A 14,878-nucleotide genomic window follows, 5' to 3' on the forward strand; every position below is an offset into this window, starting at 1 on the left:
TTTCCATCAATAGTTACTATTAGTGCACAATAGGAGCTACAGGAATCCTTTTGCCTTGTGAAGAGCCATTGATTCTTTCTCCCAAGAACCCGTTCTGATATGAAATAAGCTTGTCATGGGCTAACGCAAATGTATTTCTGTGTTGGTGCCAGTCCACCACTTCCTCTCTTTGGAAGACTTTCTTTCTTTCATTCTCTCTTTCTCTCTTTGTCAATGTTTCTTTTCTTTCTGTTTGAGTGCGTGTTGCATGTGTGTGTGTGTGTGCGTGCATGCGTGCATGCGTGTGTAATTGATATTCAGCCAAGGTTTCATAAAAGCCTTGCTTGCTGATACAGCCTGTTGGCACGTACACATGGCCTGAAGTGAAGTGCAGATGGCCTGACTGGCTGCTCAGGTAAGGGGAATGAAGCACAGGGAGAGTGAGAGGAGACCTTTTCCGGCCCAGAGGTGCGCTAATTAAACATTAGCCCCCTTCAGGAGACTGCAGTGTGAGCACGCCCCAGCAGAGAACAGTGGGTCTCCAGGCACAGGAAAAGTAATCAGAAGAAGGAAGGCTCACGTCCTAACCGCTCGCCCCTCTGTGATTCGGGGCCCCGGGAGCCTCTCCTGTTGAGCCGCACAGGTCAAGGATGGAGAGCGAAGGCGCTTTGGGTATTCCGTGCACGCAGGACAGCTTGACTTGCGTTGCGAGCTGTCGACGGAGCGGCGTGCGGCTATTGAGTTACGACGGCGCAGGTGTTGAAGTGAACGCGCGGCTGACGCTCGAGATCCTTTACGGCCACTTACCCCGTCTGCACCTGGGGAAGAACACGGGCATCGTCCCCGTCTCTAATGGAGGGTGCGGTCATACCAAGGGCACACCGTGGGGTGCGGGGCGGGGGGTGGCGGTGGTGGTGATGGGAGAGGAGACCGGGGATTTAATCAGACAGTTTGGAAGCTTGATGAAGGAGTGACCTCATAAAGATTTGACCCAGATCTGAATTGCATATGTGTCTTTGAGCCGTTACCTTGGTCAATGTCAAAGAATGCCGTTTATTGTGCGGTCGTTTCTCAGGGAAAGCGGGCGGAGGTAAACAGTGGCTGCAAAAGCGGTCGTACCCAACCTTCAAACGCAAGATGCCGTGAACGACGGTTGTAATATAAGCATGAGCCAACCGTGTCCCACAGATTTCACCTCGGAGACAAACCTTATATTAGTATCTATATCTGTGTTAATTTCTATGTATAATGTGTTGGTGATTTGCTGATGTTTCAGTCAACGCCCCCCTCCCCCCGTGATAGGTGAAAACAAACTACCGGAGGGATCGATGTTGATTGTCAGCGACGCTCGATAAAGAGTGCTGGTGTGCAGAACTGTGGCGCTCGGCAACGCGCGGGGAGTGCTCGCAGTCTCTTCATCTTTCGCTTTCTGCTCCCTCCCTTGCTAAATGAAAACTATTGTGACCTGCACTCGGAAAGCTGTAAAGGCCATCGCTAATGGTTCTCTCGGAGCTGTTGAAAAGCGGAGTGCAATTGCTTGGAGGAGTCAAAAGCAGAAAGGTTGTTATATGTCAGGATGCCCTCTGTGAGCCTGAAAATAGACCTCTCCGTCTTTAGATCCAGGCGTTCAAACGGTAGAGGGTGTTTTTTGTTTTTTTTGGAACTGTTCCGCCTCATTGGCGCTTTTACAGACGGTGACGCCTGACGCCTTTTAATCATGCAGTTAAACCAGAAGAGGCAATCGTCCATCCTTTCAACACTTCACTTAACACTGTATTTGAAGAGCGTTACCTTTAGGCGTGGTACAGGACTGCGGGATGCAATCAATCAGTGCAGTCCCAACTTCTGCGATGGTTAGAAAAACGGTCATCAATTTTATGAGTAAATAATGATGTTGCCATCAGCAAGCCGGGCTGTCTCTGTGACTGTAATTAAAGAGTGAAATATACCCAGAGGAATTTGTATAATAAGTCAGATGCCTCCAACCAGAGTTAGAGCACCTTTCACCTGTTCTGTAAAGAAACATGTGAGCATGTTCAGGCACAACTCCACTGAAATATCCATCGAATTTACATAACAGGCACTTGGGGGGGGGAGGTTGAACGTTACGGGAAAGGAGGTGAGAGATGGTGCTTCCTGAATGAGCTGGGCTGCTCATCTGTGCCTTATAACAGGTATTGTGCTGTCCATACAGGGGAGTGAAGGGGGTTGGGGGGGAGGTGCTACAGGCTCCGCCCACCACCTCAGACAGCTTCACATCCATTCACAAAGGGCAGGCCTGTCCGGAAAGTACAGTGGCAAACAAAATGATAAGAACCACAAAAAAGGTTCCGGGAAGTTTTAATTATCTTCCTTGCGCACCGGAATGATGGGAAACTTGTCCGAAGAAAAATCCCGCAAAGGTCATCACTGATAGAAGCAGACAAGCTGCAAAATGAAGATATTAAGTATCCATCTCCGTTTATTTAAAGCCAGGTGGGAATCAAGGGCGTTCGTGCCTCCGGATCGACTTCCCGGGAGGGGTGGGGGCGGTTGTTGATTGCTGTCTGAGACGGATCGGTGAAGACGTTCTCTGGGGGTAATATATCTGTCCTGCAGTGACAGGGTGAGATGTAGTGCTGTAACTCGGGATGAGCGCTGGGCCGAACACTGCGGGGCTGTGCGCCTGCAGAGCAGACCGCAGCAGCGCTCTGATTTACGCGGAGTCGCGCCCAGGCCTTAGCTCACAGACGCTCATCTTAATCCTGGCTACCGTGCTTTCTAAAACTTTTCTTTTTCCCTACTTTGCGGGGGAAAAGGGTGATGAGAATGATTATGCAACGGGAATGTCACAGCAGCAGTCTTCTCTAGGGCTGTGTGTGCGTATGTGCCTGGCTGTGTGTTGGACTCGCTACGCTGTGGGAATGAAATATGCCCCTGGCACCATTGGCGGCAATAAGGATTAGGGGTTTTGGTGTGTGTGTGTGTGTATGTGTGTGTGCGTGTGTGTGCGTGCCTGTGTTTGTTACTTCTGTACTTCTGCAAACAGTTACAATTCATATAATTTTGCTTCTTCTTTTTGCTACTATAGATTTATATTGCAAGGCTGTACTGCAGTGTAAGCATGTGCTGTCTTCGTCAATAAACTGAAATAAATGTATTAATCGGGACAGTTACTAATTGCCGATGTGCGGCTAGAAAACAATTTATCAGCATTATTCTTTCCTTTCTCTAAGTTTACGTTAGTGCAGCAACTTTTTCATCTCACTAATGGCACGGGTTTGCAGTTTTGTGTTTTTCCCTCTCTGAAAACACTTTCTGCCATTGCCTTGTCAGCAGAGCTGTCCCAGAATGGGAATCATTGTCTTTTCATGTGCATTTGTGGCACTCGAGCACTGGAATGGAGTCCGATTGCTAGTGGAGGGAGGTACCACAGGCAGAACCAAGGGCCCTGAACAGGATGCCAGAAAGGGTTTAAAAAAATACTGAACATGGTAAATGTATGACTGAATGTATGGTGATTTTATTGTATATAATAAGTTTATATTATGATGTGTCTGTGTCACACATAATTTCAATAATATGTTAAGGATCTAGCTATGTAATGCATTACATGAAATTAAATATGACTGTATAATGATTAATTTTTGAAGAATGTATGAAAATATTTTTTTAAATTTCATTTAAGCAATATATCAGGTCATATATTGTTATGGGTGTGCTGCACACATACAGTAGAGCTGTAATTTTCAAGTTCAGACATGCAATGTCCATAACCCTGACCTGACTTTGGTGGTATACAGTATGACATAGTATATCTGTGCATTGTGTGCCTGGCTATATTTTCCTTCTTAAGAGAGGGAGCTGAATGAAGCTTGAAGGAATGAGTTTGTAGAAGTGTGTGAGCATGAAGTTCGCCTGACAGAGATACAGTGTTACTTATCTTCCTGTAGCAAAACGGAGGAGTTAATTTAAAAAGATGAACATGAAGGAAAGAGGCCTTGCTGCTTTCCTTGCATGGCAGTTCAATCTGACTCACTTGAGATAGCGCTGCCATATCTCGGAAGCCTCCTTGTCATGCTGTCCAACATTCCAACCACAGATTTAATCCAAGACAAGTTTGTGACTCATTAGGAAAGTTGCTGATGTGCTTTCTTTATGATTCTCTTGTGCTTTTATCTCCATTTCCTTCTATTAACTTCCAGGCAATTCCTGTTTTTTATTGTCATTAGAGGGCAAAATACAATATGTTCATATGTGTATATTTTACGTATTATGTTCAAATGAGCTAGTTTCATTCAAAGCTGTGTTGAGCATTTTCAAATTGGGTGGGTGCAAACAATGCTCCAGAAATGACTAGTGGACCAGATTAAAATTTTATTGGATAGAAAACATGGACACCTCATGATATGATTGAAAGTTGGATAATGGTTGGATAATGTTGCCCATTTTAAAATGGACGAATTGCGTTCAGAAATCTTATGCAGCTCATGTTAACATAAAACTTGCCATGAGGAGTCTTGGGGCCATGCCGTGGAATTTGCTACATAAAAATTTTTTTTGTCAAATGACATTGGATCTTGGTGTCAATCGATCAAAATTGGGCTTGTTGCAGATTTTGAAACCATGTTCAACCATGTTCAACAGAACGACTACAGCCATGCATGTTTTCACCCCAAAATGATTTTCTCAGTTTGCTGTGTTGTATAATCAAATTAAAATATATTTACATGGGATTTTTTCCACTCCTAAATGACTACAGTATATAATTTCAAATTTAAATATATTAGATGTCCTCAGAATGATAAAATTAAACACCTGAAAATGACTCAACTGATAACAATTCACCCCTAATGACCAAGATGAGAAACTGCCTGTGAAACTTTGGCAAAAGCTGGAGAAGGTTATAAAAAGATTGGCAAAGCATTGGAGCACCATAAAACCCATTGAAACAAAATTGTAAAAATATGGCACAGCCCAGATGCTCAATCAACCCAGAAGATCAAGGGTGTCCTAAAAAAACTGAGCATCCAGACAAGAAGGGCAATTATCAGAGCTGTGACGAAGAGGCCAGCTACAATAGTGCAGAGTTCACTGACTGAAACAGGAAGTCAACAATCTCTTCAGCATTTCACAGATTTGGTTTCTTTGGGTGAGTGGCTGGACAGAAGCCGCTACTGAGAAAGGCCAATACTAAATCACACTTGGAGTTTGCCTGAAGCCATGTGACAATTCCTTAGACCATCTGAAGGAAGATTTTGTGGTCATGACCACTTTGGAAGTCTAAACTAAATTTCCAAGTTTTTCCTTCACTGAAAAAAAGTTTTTGAATAAAATTAGATTTGGTTAGTTCTGGGCACAATTCTACACAGACCTCAGCATCTTTTGTGATGATTCAGTGGGGTATCATATGGTATGATCATCATATGGTATTCTTCACAGACTTGTCCCAAATTATTTTTTAAAATAAAGAATCAACCATTAGACAGGAGTATACACTTCCCACATTTGAGTTATTGTTAGTGTACATTTTTGAAACATTGAAAAACTAGCATTTTCTCCAAAAGTGTTACCACAGTTCATACAGAACTCACCCACAATTATTGTGACAGCAAATTAAAATGAATGGATATTTGTACTCTTGTTTTAGTTTTACTGTTATAAGGTAGTCAATGAAATTGTTCTGTTCCTTTTTCATTTTTTAGATCTGATGCATATAATAGGATATGTATTTGTCTGTTCAATGTGACCAAACTCTTTTATTACTTCTATCATTAGCAATTTACACTGCTCGATCTACTACACTGAAGTGTAAGTGTTGGGATTACAGCTGCAATTCTGTGGTTATCAGTCTATTCCCTTAAACTGTTCTGCATCTTCTCATCAACACTAGCTTAGAAGTTTATGAAAGATAGAACATTATTTTTTTCTTTTGTATTTTCCTCTTTAGTCTCCCTTTACCTCTTCTATGTATTTATAGGGGTTGTGAATCAAAGACTAAGAGCAGGAAGCTGTCTCAAGGAGAAAAGAAAAGACTATATATGTCACCTTGGCCGTGGTCGATGGCTTGTTATGCATATCGCAGATGACTGCTTTGCACAAATACAGCTACCACTTCAGAAGACGGTGGCATCGCACATGCCAAAGGAATAAATATTCCACTTAGAATGATGGGACAGACCAAGTGCGCATGCACATGTTAGATCTCATCAGGAATATCAAGGTAGCCTGACCTTCACCAGGCATAGGGTACAGAATGTACTGTATACTGCTGGGTGTTTATCAACAGGGAGACCCAAGGGAACAGTGGCATCAGGACGTTGAGTTCCTCATTAATATGATACAAGTGTAGTTATTGTTAAGGTCATCTAGTATATGAAAATCACTGCGGTACCTGTCACACCTTCAGTGCAGTATAAGTGCACACACTCCTCTGGTGCACTCACTTGTGATCAACTTACTACTTTATCCACTGCAGCCTGTACAGTAATATTACAAGGGGGCTCAGTCAGAGGAGTAGTGTACCTCACAGACAATATCTATCCATGGACTAACTAATGTAGCGGTAACCGGAAGAGCCCTGGCCAACTACAACCACCGTGGAGAGATTTGGCCAATTGTGTCCCATTGCTGTTCCTAGTTGGCTGAAGACATAGCTAATCTCAAACCTGTGACTAAAGGGGCCCAGGCCAAGCTCACTGGGATCGCCTTTACAAAGTGAACCATTCAGTTACCTTTTGAGGATCGTTATTACCAAACCACTACTTCCTTAAATTTGAAGACATTTGCCCAGATGTATTCTGACTGCTATATTTTTAAATAGCAAAAGTGGAAGTGAGCAGTCACTGAAAGGCAGTCACTGAAAGGCACAAAAATGTCACACAACCTTGCCAATTGTGAACAGTGAGTATGGATCCAGGGTATGTTTTCATGCTGGCAGATCTTTTTACAAATTTTAACAGATTATTACAAGTTTTCATCCCTCTTCCCTACAGCTTCTGCCTGACAGACAGGTAAATTTGATTGACATGAAATGTGGCCAATCTGCTGCTTTTGATAACTGTTATCCCATTTAGGGGTTGTGTTTGTATTGTGTTGGGGAAAGATGATTTTTTCCCCTCCTTTTGAAGTACATAAATTGCATTTGGCTCAGAGGAAAACATCACGTTTGAGGGCAGTTATTGTTTCCTCTCTGGGCACGACAAGGATTCACGTTTAACCAACTGTTTCATGAAAAGTTCTTCCAGGATGAACCTAGATTTTTACAAGTGGCAAAGGTGATAAAAGGGTGTTTCTTGCTGTGATCAGAGCCTGATATTTGTGCCAGTGCTCAAAGTTGCCTGGGAGAAATTATGTTTCTGAGAGAATACATCATCCCTAATGGCGAGAAGGCAAACTGTGTAACCAAAGCAAGGAATTATTTAAGAATTATAATTAGCCCTTGTCCAAGAGCTTAGACAGAGAGGGGGACACACACTGATTTGGAGACTGATCAGCACCAGCGGCACTCAATGGTGGCAATCGCACCAGGCTATCCTACAGCCATGCCACGGCATGTGTGCGCCTGCTACACCATGCCACCAACAACAGGACCGGCATAGCTTGCAGACAGCGAGACAGGCATCCAGGATAGAGAGAGCGCGGGAGAGAGGGGCCCGCCACGAGTCATGGCCTTTCTGAGTGGTGACTCCCCTCACTTGGCCAGTCCCAGCCAGGTGTCTTGCATGCAAACATACGTTGCCCATACAGGAAGCAGTCCCAGGCCGCCGTTGGATTCAGAGCATTTTAGAGCTCCAGGCTTGACCAAAGGCTTGAAACAGATCCAGCTCTGTAGCTCTCACATCGCGTGCCAAGGCAGGCCTGGTGGCTCTTTGTGAAGCTGCTTCGCAGGCCTACACTGAAGTAGTGGGGGAATTAGTCCTGAGGGTAGAGGCTCTTTGTGCCCACATTCTGTTCAGCTGGTCTCAGGTACAAATTCTCCTCAATGGACAGTGTGTATCAGCCAGAGTATGGATTATTTCTTGAAGTATGTTAGTTAATTACTGTACAAGATGTACACATTTATGCAAAAAAAATACAATTATACATCGGTTGAAGTTCTTTCTACTTGGTTTTTTCACATGCTGGACAAATAAATGTGCACTATTCATATTTTAAATATTTGGAGTGCACACTTCTCGTGTCTGCATTGTTTCAGCAGCGCTAAATGGAGACCCATGGCAACGGCACAATTTAACATTCATCCACCCCGCCCCTCAAGAGAGAGAGGGAGAGAGAGAGACAGAGAGAGAGAGAAGAACAGAGAGAGAGAAGAGAGAGAGAGAAAAGAAAGAGAGAGACTCTGGTAAAAGCCCGTATCCGCTTTTACAAAAGGTTAATTGCCTTGCTTTACTCTTCTCCCGGGAGCAAGGGTGTAATTTTGATCTTAACTTGGTTACAAGAGGAGACTGCTGCCTCCTGTTTTTCCAGGGCTTTGACATGGCTGTCATCTCATCATGTTCCCTCTCCTTCCCACATCCTCTTCTCTTTCATTACTGCGCCACTTCAAACGCCCCAACTTGTATAAATATGTATGGTGTAAAAGAGGATTCTGGTATCATTAATGGTGAGTTTGTTCATTTGGCCTTCTTGGTGTTCTGTCGGGGACTGATGTGCTTTGCTTCAATGCAGAGAGCTTTGTGAGAGTTGTGAGGCGAACGCAAGAGTTGTGCATGCACAGGGCACAGATTAAGAACAACACAGCAGGTAGCCATCAGTCCAGATGCCAGGGAATGGGAAACGGTTGATGGAATAAATTTCTGTCCAATGTCAGCCCAGATTAAAGAGCACCATGGACTGAGTTGTTTACAGTTTGAGAGAGATGCAATAACAAGGTTAAGGAGCGCCGCTGTTAAACTGAATTAGCCGGACAATGAATCAGAGGGGTTCTCTGTTTCTGGAAGAGTGGCACCCTGCTCCCAAATAGAGCATAACAGTCATGACATGTTGTTTTGACATGGCAGCAGTATGACAAAGGGGAACGAGAGGCGAAAAGTATGAAATTGGCAGTCATACCCATAAACCCCATATTAAAACTTGATTTCTCTGGGTCATCTCATTTTGTATTTTGTATTGATGCCGCGGTGCAAAACAAAGGACGCCCACAGCCCCGGCGTATTTATTGGCTAGAGCCTGACATCAGGCAGACTCGTGGGCGTGGCCCAAGACAGCCTGGAAACGCAGTTAAATTCATGGCACTGCCTCAAAGGTAAGGACACCAGGGGAATTCACCATGGGCTCCCATGATTCATTGCCAATGCCGCGGAGTTTATACTTTACCGTGCAGTTAAAAGCCTTTTGTGTTCTCCTCGGTGCAGAAAGTTGAATTTACTGCAGTGTACTTAGAAAAATAGAAATAAAAATAAAAAATAAAAAGTCCCAGTCGTAAATTTATTGCCAGGCTGTATAATTACGTTGACCATGAGGCTCTCAATGGGCCTCTTCTCATTGTGCTCAATTTATAAATGCCAGAGCAGGAGTAATCCCACAGTTTCCTCACTTAGTTTGGAAAGCACTCTGGCTGTTCAGAGGCAGGGATTGATTACATATATCTCAAATGAAGAGTAAGCAGTTTTCCGGTGTAGCCAGGCATGGCTATTGATTCATTTTACAGCAGGGGAAAATAAGATCTGCCAGTCTAGATAACTGTTGATATTTGTTTTAGCTTTTCTCATGAATTTAGGAATTTATTGGACCATATTACTGAAAATGGCCCCATTTTTGCCATGTTTTCAGAGCAAAGATGCAAAGTTATAAGACTTGTTGAAGTACAGTAACCTCAAGATGCATTCTTTATGCACGTTTATAATTGTTGATTATTTTTGCAACGATAATGTTCCATGTATTTTTTAACATCGTCATAATTTAATAACAGTCAGTGAATTTCAATTTGAGAATTTCAGTGAATAGTCAGCCACATTTCAGTATCTCCAATGCAGTGTTTAAGTATGGCAGTGTGTTCATGATAAGCTATATTCCTTTGTTTCAAATTAATTTTAGTGAAGGTTCCAAATCTTTTGGTTGAGTTTCATATGTTTCTGGATTATTCTTATATATCAAATATTCTTTGAGGGTATTATCTTAGCCAGTTTTGACTTAATGAGTTAAAGAGAACAGGAGTCATGCTTTTATTTACAGAAATCTTCTCACTTAATGAGTGCCTTATAACAAAACTCAGTGTGTATACTGAATAACATAGTGCTATATTATGGCAGTAAAGCACAGTCCTCTGATATAGACTTGAAGCAGCCATTTTAGTTTAAGAAAGAGAGACAGTGAAGGAACAAGGCAAATATGCAGGATATTTGGACATACATGTGATTAAATAGTAGACAAAATGGCATATTTATTTGACAGATGCTCAATGCAAGCTGTACAAAGCTTACAAAGAGGATGTATGCAGGAATGAGTAAAATGCTCACCTGGTAATTAGAATGAGAATTTTTGCCTGTGCCACACTGGTTGCTAGGTGCATGGATATATTTGCAGCTGGACTGTCAGTGTGAACTTCAAGCCCGGTGGTTGCTTTGTACTTTGTTCTCAGAAAAATGCATGTGCCAAATTGTTAAATAGTATTAAAAATATATATACATACATATATAAATATATATCCTTATTTCCCTTTGATGGGCTGTTTTGAATTGTCTTCCAGTGTGGTATAATTGTTTCCAACCCATTATATTTCCTACTTTTCATTCTTTGCAAGAACTGTATGTGCACTGTGGATTTTTGAAAGCCACATAAAATAAAATGTGCCTGATGCATTTCTTAAAAATTGTCATTTTCATAATTGTACAGTTATAAAGGCGTTTACACGAAATATTGCCTAAGTTTCAAAACTTAACCCTAACTTCACCGTCTTTCACACTGTTAAAAAAGCAAGCACCCACTTTTCTTTCCCCACAACAATATCCAATTCTGATATGTACAGTTTACAGTCCATCAGTCACATATGGCAAGCGATTCGAGGTACTCAACTATTTTCTCCCCTCTCAAGCTCCCCCTTAAAAATCTTTTTATCATAATAAATATGACAAGTCCATGCCACTGGGCAAGATTTATCATGTACTATTTTATTCAGCAGGAAGCACAGCTCTGGGGAGAGATTTGGTGTATGCCAGTGTAAATAACTGTCAACCTGCATACACATGGGTCAGTGGTTTCAGCATCGACCTTCCATCTCATTAAATGTGCAACTTATGAAAATGCAGTATGTGTGAAAATTTGACCATTGTGTGTGATTATTATAATTAGGTACCATGTACTAAGCTATTATGCATGCCTGTGCAATGATAGAATGTCACAAATTGTTTGGATTTGTCAAGTGCATCTTCCCCCATATTTACTGTGTAAGATGCAGCAGAAGTATTTGCATTGCAATTTCAGCAGTGTCATATTTTAGATATATTGCATAAAACGGAACACCACACAGACTTCATGATATAAGCAGACCAAGTCATTTGACATCATGACCTGACATTCTACTGGTTTGGGAGCATGGGTTTAGCAGAGGTCCACATACTCACAGCTCTCCTTACTGATGTGCAGTAGAAGTGTCAAAATTGTCTTCCTCTGCAGTATAAATAATTGCGTTTGTGGAGGTTGAGGGTAACATGCACACATTCAATTTCTGAATTGCAGAGGACAAAATCTCTGCTCTTAGCAACTTACCATAGCAACATGCCAACACTCATTCACACATGACCCCTGAAAGGTAAAGCTTTGGAACATTGTCAAGTAAGGCTGAATGTGTGTGTGTGTGTGTGTGTGTGTGAGGGAGAGGGATAGAGAGACAGAGAGCGAGAGACAGAAAGAGTCAGACAGAGTGAGGGAGAGAAATGTAATATAATTACCTAATAGTTGAGTTTTGATAACAAAAATACATCCCCTAGCTATACAAACATAGAAAGCAGAAATGCAGGCAGTTGAATGTGTATTTAGTAAACATGTGGGTTTATTTTACCATTTTGTTATTTTTTTAAGTTTAAGTACATTTAAAATATAGTTTATGAAAAACTTAAGATCACTATTAGCCAATGATATGTCACGTGCTGTATGGGGTGCATGTTGAAGCAAATTCCAAGTGGCCTTCTGTCATTGCATACATGCAATTTCACGAGGGAGAAGAAAGAAACTTAAAGGCATTTTGTTATTAACTTTGCATCCCTAAGATGCAACCACATTTTTAAGATGTGGCTTTGAGTTTTATTTTGCCTCCCAAACCTTATCTCTGCCTCACCATGTGTGGGGGCAAGCGGCACTTGTGTCCTTTACCAGGCAGGTTTACCACTGTTCCAATGGTTTTTACGTATACTTTAAGTGGTATTTTAATGTATTTGTTCGTGACCATCTCCTGACTTGTGAAGGTCACCAACGCTTTGTCTTGTTTCTTCTGAGTGGTCTTTGTATTTCCCCATTAGGATGGAATTTATACACGCATGAGAGCAGGGAAATAACGGTTTTTGTATTTGGCTCAATTCAGAAAAAATTTCTGAAGATAGATGAATCTTATTTTAATGCAAACAATCTACGTCGCTTGGCTATGATTACACACCACAATTACATTTCTGGGATATATCATTCACTAGCAATCTGACCGAAAGTACCCAGAGTGAAATGTTACATTTAACCCTGTGGTTTGGGTAAAAACTAATGTGGGGCTGGGTGCACATAACACACTTAATAGGTTTAAAAGTTATCACAAAGTAAGGCAATTTGATACAGTTCCATGTTGTATCACACAAACAATCTTTTATTTATTTTTTTATGACATTTATATGTTTTTCGTGGCCTCCTTATATTGGTGAAAATCAATCATAAGACTGTACCTTATTCTCCACTGTATCAGTCGATGTAACATGTCACCACATAGCCTAAAGTTGAGTTCTGAGTTGAACAAATCCAATCCATTGGTTACTTAATAGTCTACTGACAACAGGCTAGCAACCCTGCACTTTTGCCTGGCTGCCAATCCCAGCAAGCTAGCATGCTATATCAAAACTATGTAATCTGTTAGTCACTAAAAGACTGTTTACGATTACATACATTTGGATTCCTTCACATACACACAATACAGTAGCCAAAAAAAAAATGTCTGGTAAAAAAAAAAAAATGTCTGCTGAATTAGGCTTGAAATGAAAACCTACAGGGTGGTAGATCTCCAGGAACAGGGTTGGGCTGCCCTGACTTAAATATTTGAATTTTGCATGGTGTTGAATTGATCCAAATTTTTCTTAGAGGTATACATCCATGGCAATATTTAAATATCTAGTTAAATCCAATGCTGCCACATGTGAGCTTATAGGTGATATAACATGATGTCTCCAACCACACCACCACTCTCTGCCTCCTGCAAAACAGTCAAAGCATCTGTGTAATATGTTTCCAGAGATATGAAGCCAGAGCTCAATGTTCACTAAAAGGGCTTCCTTTTGCCATGTTCATATAGCTTGTTACTGCGGCAATAAACAATTCTGTCATTTCACCCATCCTTCAGCTATGGCAGTGCTCCAGTTTTTCTACTTGACCTGACATTCCGAGTGACCACTTCATGCTATTGAGATGGGTAGCCCTCTGTCTCCCCTCCACTTCCTTATCCAGGCTGTGGACTGATTGGCCTCCCGCTAAGCATCTGTCCAATCCGCTGCTCAGGCTTCGATCTGCATCATCGCTCCAGTGTTCCGTTAGAGAGCTTGTTACTGAGGTTCAAGGATGCTGCCGGGAAGGTTCCTGAGATGCACAGCATAATCACTGGCCCAGAGAGCCATGGTGACTAAGCTTCTGGAGAAGCTGCTGTGCAGCCCTGTGGGTAGAGGCTGAAAAGAGGAGCTGGGGCAGTCCTGTTATTCAGAGAGATGTGTGCGCAAGGGATATGTTTGAGCTGAAACATTTTCCAGCCTTTGTAGAATTACGAAAGCATTTGTTTAAAGTGATGTGATTTTTTTTATGTACTGGGAAGTGTCATTTTCAAAGGTTGATTTAATAATTTGGTCATATGGCTTTGAAAGAGAGCTCTGTATCAATGGGAAACTTGCAAATTCAATGCGACTCACGCTCGTATGTTTGAATATCCCAAATCCTTGATATAATGTTTCTGAGACCCATGCGTCATCAGAGCCAGCTCTAAAATGTTTGTTTCCCTAAACAAAAATGTTTTCAGAACCGATTGTGGACCAAGGGTGGGGGAGTCTTTTGCTGGAAGCGATCGTCAAACAAGGGGGGAAGGGGGATGTCACACTCAATGGCATATAAGGTTACATCACTTCCTCTTAATTGTCACATAGAAACCTGCTTATTCTCACCTTTTGGCTTTTCCATTTAGTTCTGGATTCAACTTAGTAAGTTCTTATATTAGTAAGGCACTTCAAAAGTGACTTTTTATTAGTCCAAATGGTCTTTGATGGACTTATGTTATTTTACTGTTGTCTATTCATTTATCTCTGGATGGATATTGGCTTTCCGTACCAGGTTTTTGACTGCAGGTCGTATATTGATTTTCTCCCTTACCATGTCATTGGCAAATCGATGGCCTTTCAAAAGTTCTTTCTGAAGTCAGGCTCCGAGTAACTGACGTCCCAATGGGGCTGGGTCAGGGCTTTACAGCGGGTGGTGCAAAAATTCAAACCACCTCTGCATCATGAGATGAAATTGGTTTGTCTGTTTAAACATTTCAATCCATTATGCTCAATTTTCACAAAAAATGCAATTGCTGTATCATTACCCATAATGCTCTGGTGGATCTCCACAGCCGTCTCCCTTAGCCGATGGCAATCCGCGCCTCTTGGTTGCAAGTCAAAAGTAGTGTGGCCGCTACAGCACGAAAGTGTCAGAGCGACAACCCAGAAAATCTGTGACCTGTAAGCTTAACGTATTACCGCTGGCA

General features: G+C 41.9%; 1 protein-coding gene across 2 annotated transcripts in view; it reads left to right on the forward strand.

Moving 5' to 3' along the window:
* The window catches only part of oxr1a (oxidation resistance 1a), a 176,910-nt gene that overhangs the window by 83,205 nt on the left and 78,827 nt on the right, over positions 1–14,878 (forward strand). The gene's annotated exons all lie outside the window — the stretch shown is intronic.

Source organism: Anguilla rostrata, chromosome 1 (genome assembly GCF_018555375.3).
Source record: "Anguilla rostrata isolate EN2019 chromosome 1, ASM1855537v3, whole genome shotgun sequence".
Taxonomy (NCBI): Eukaryota; Metazoa; Chordata; class Actinopteri; order Anguilliformes; family Anguillidae; genus Anguilla; species Anguilla rostrata.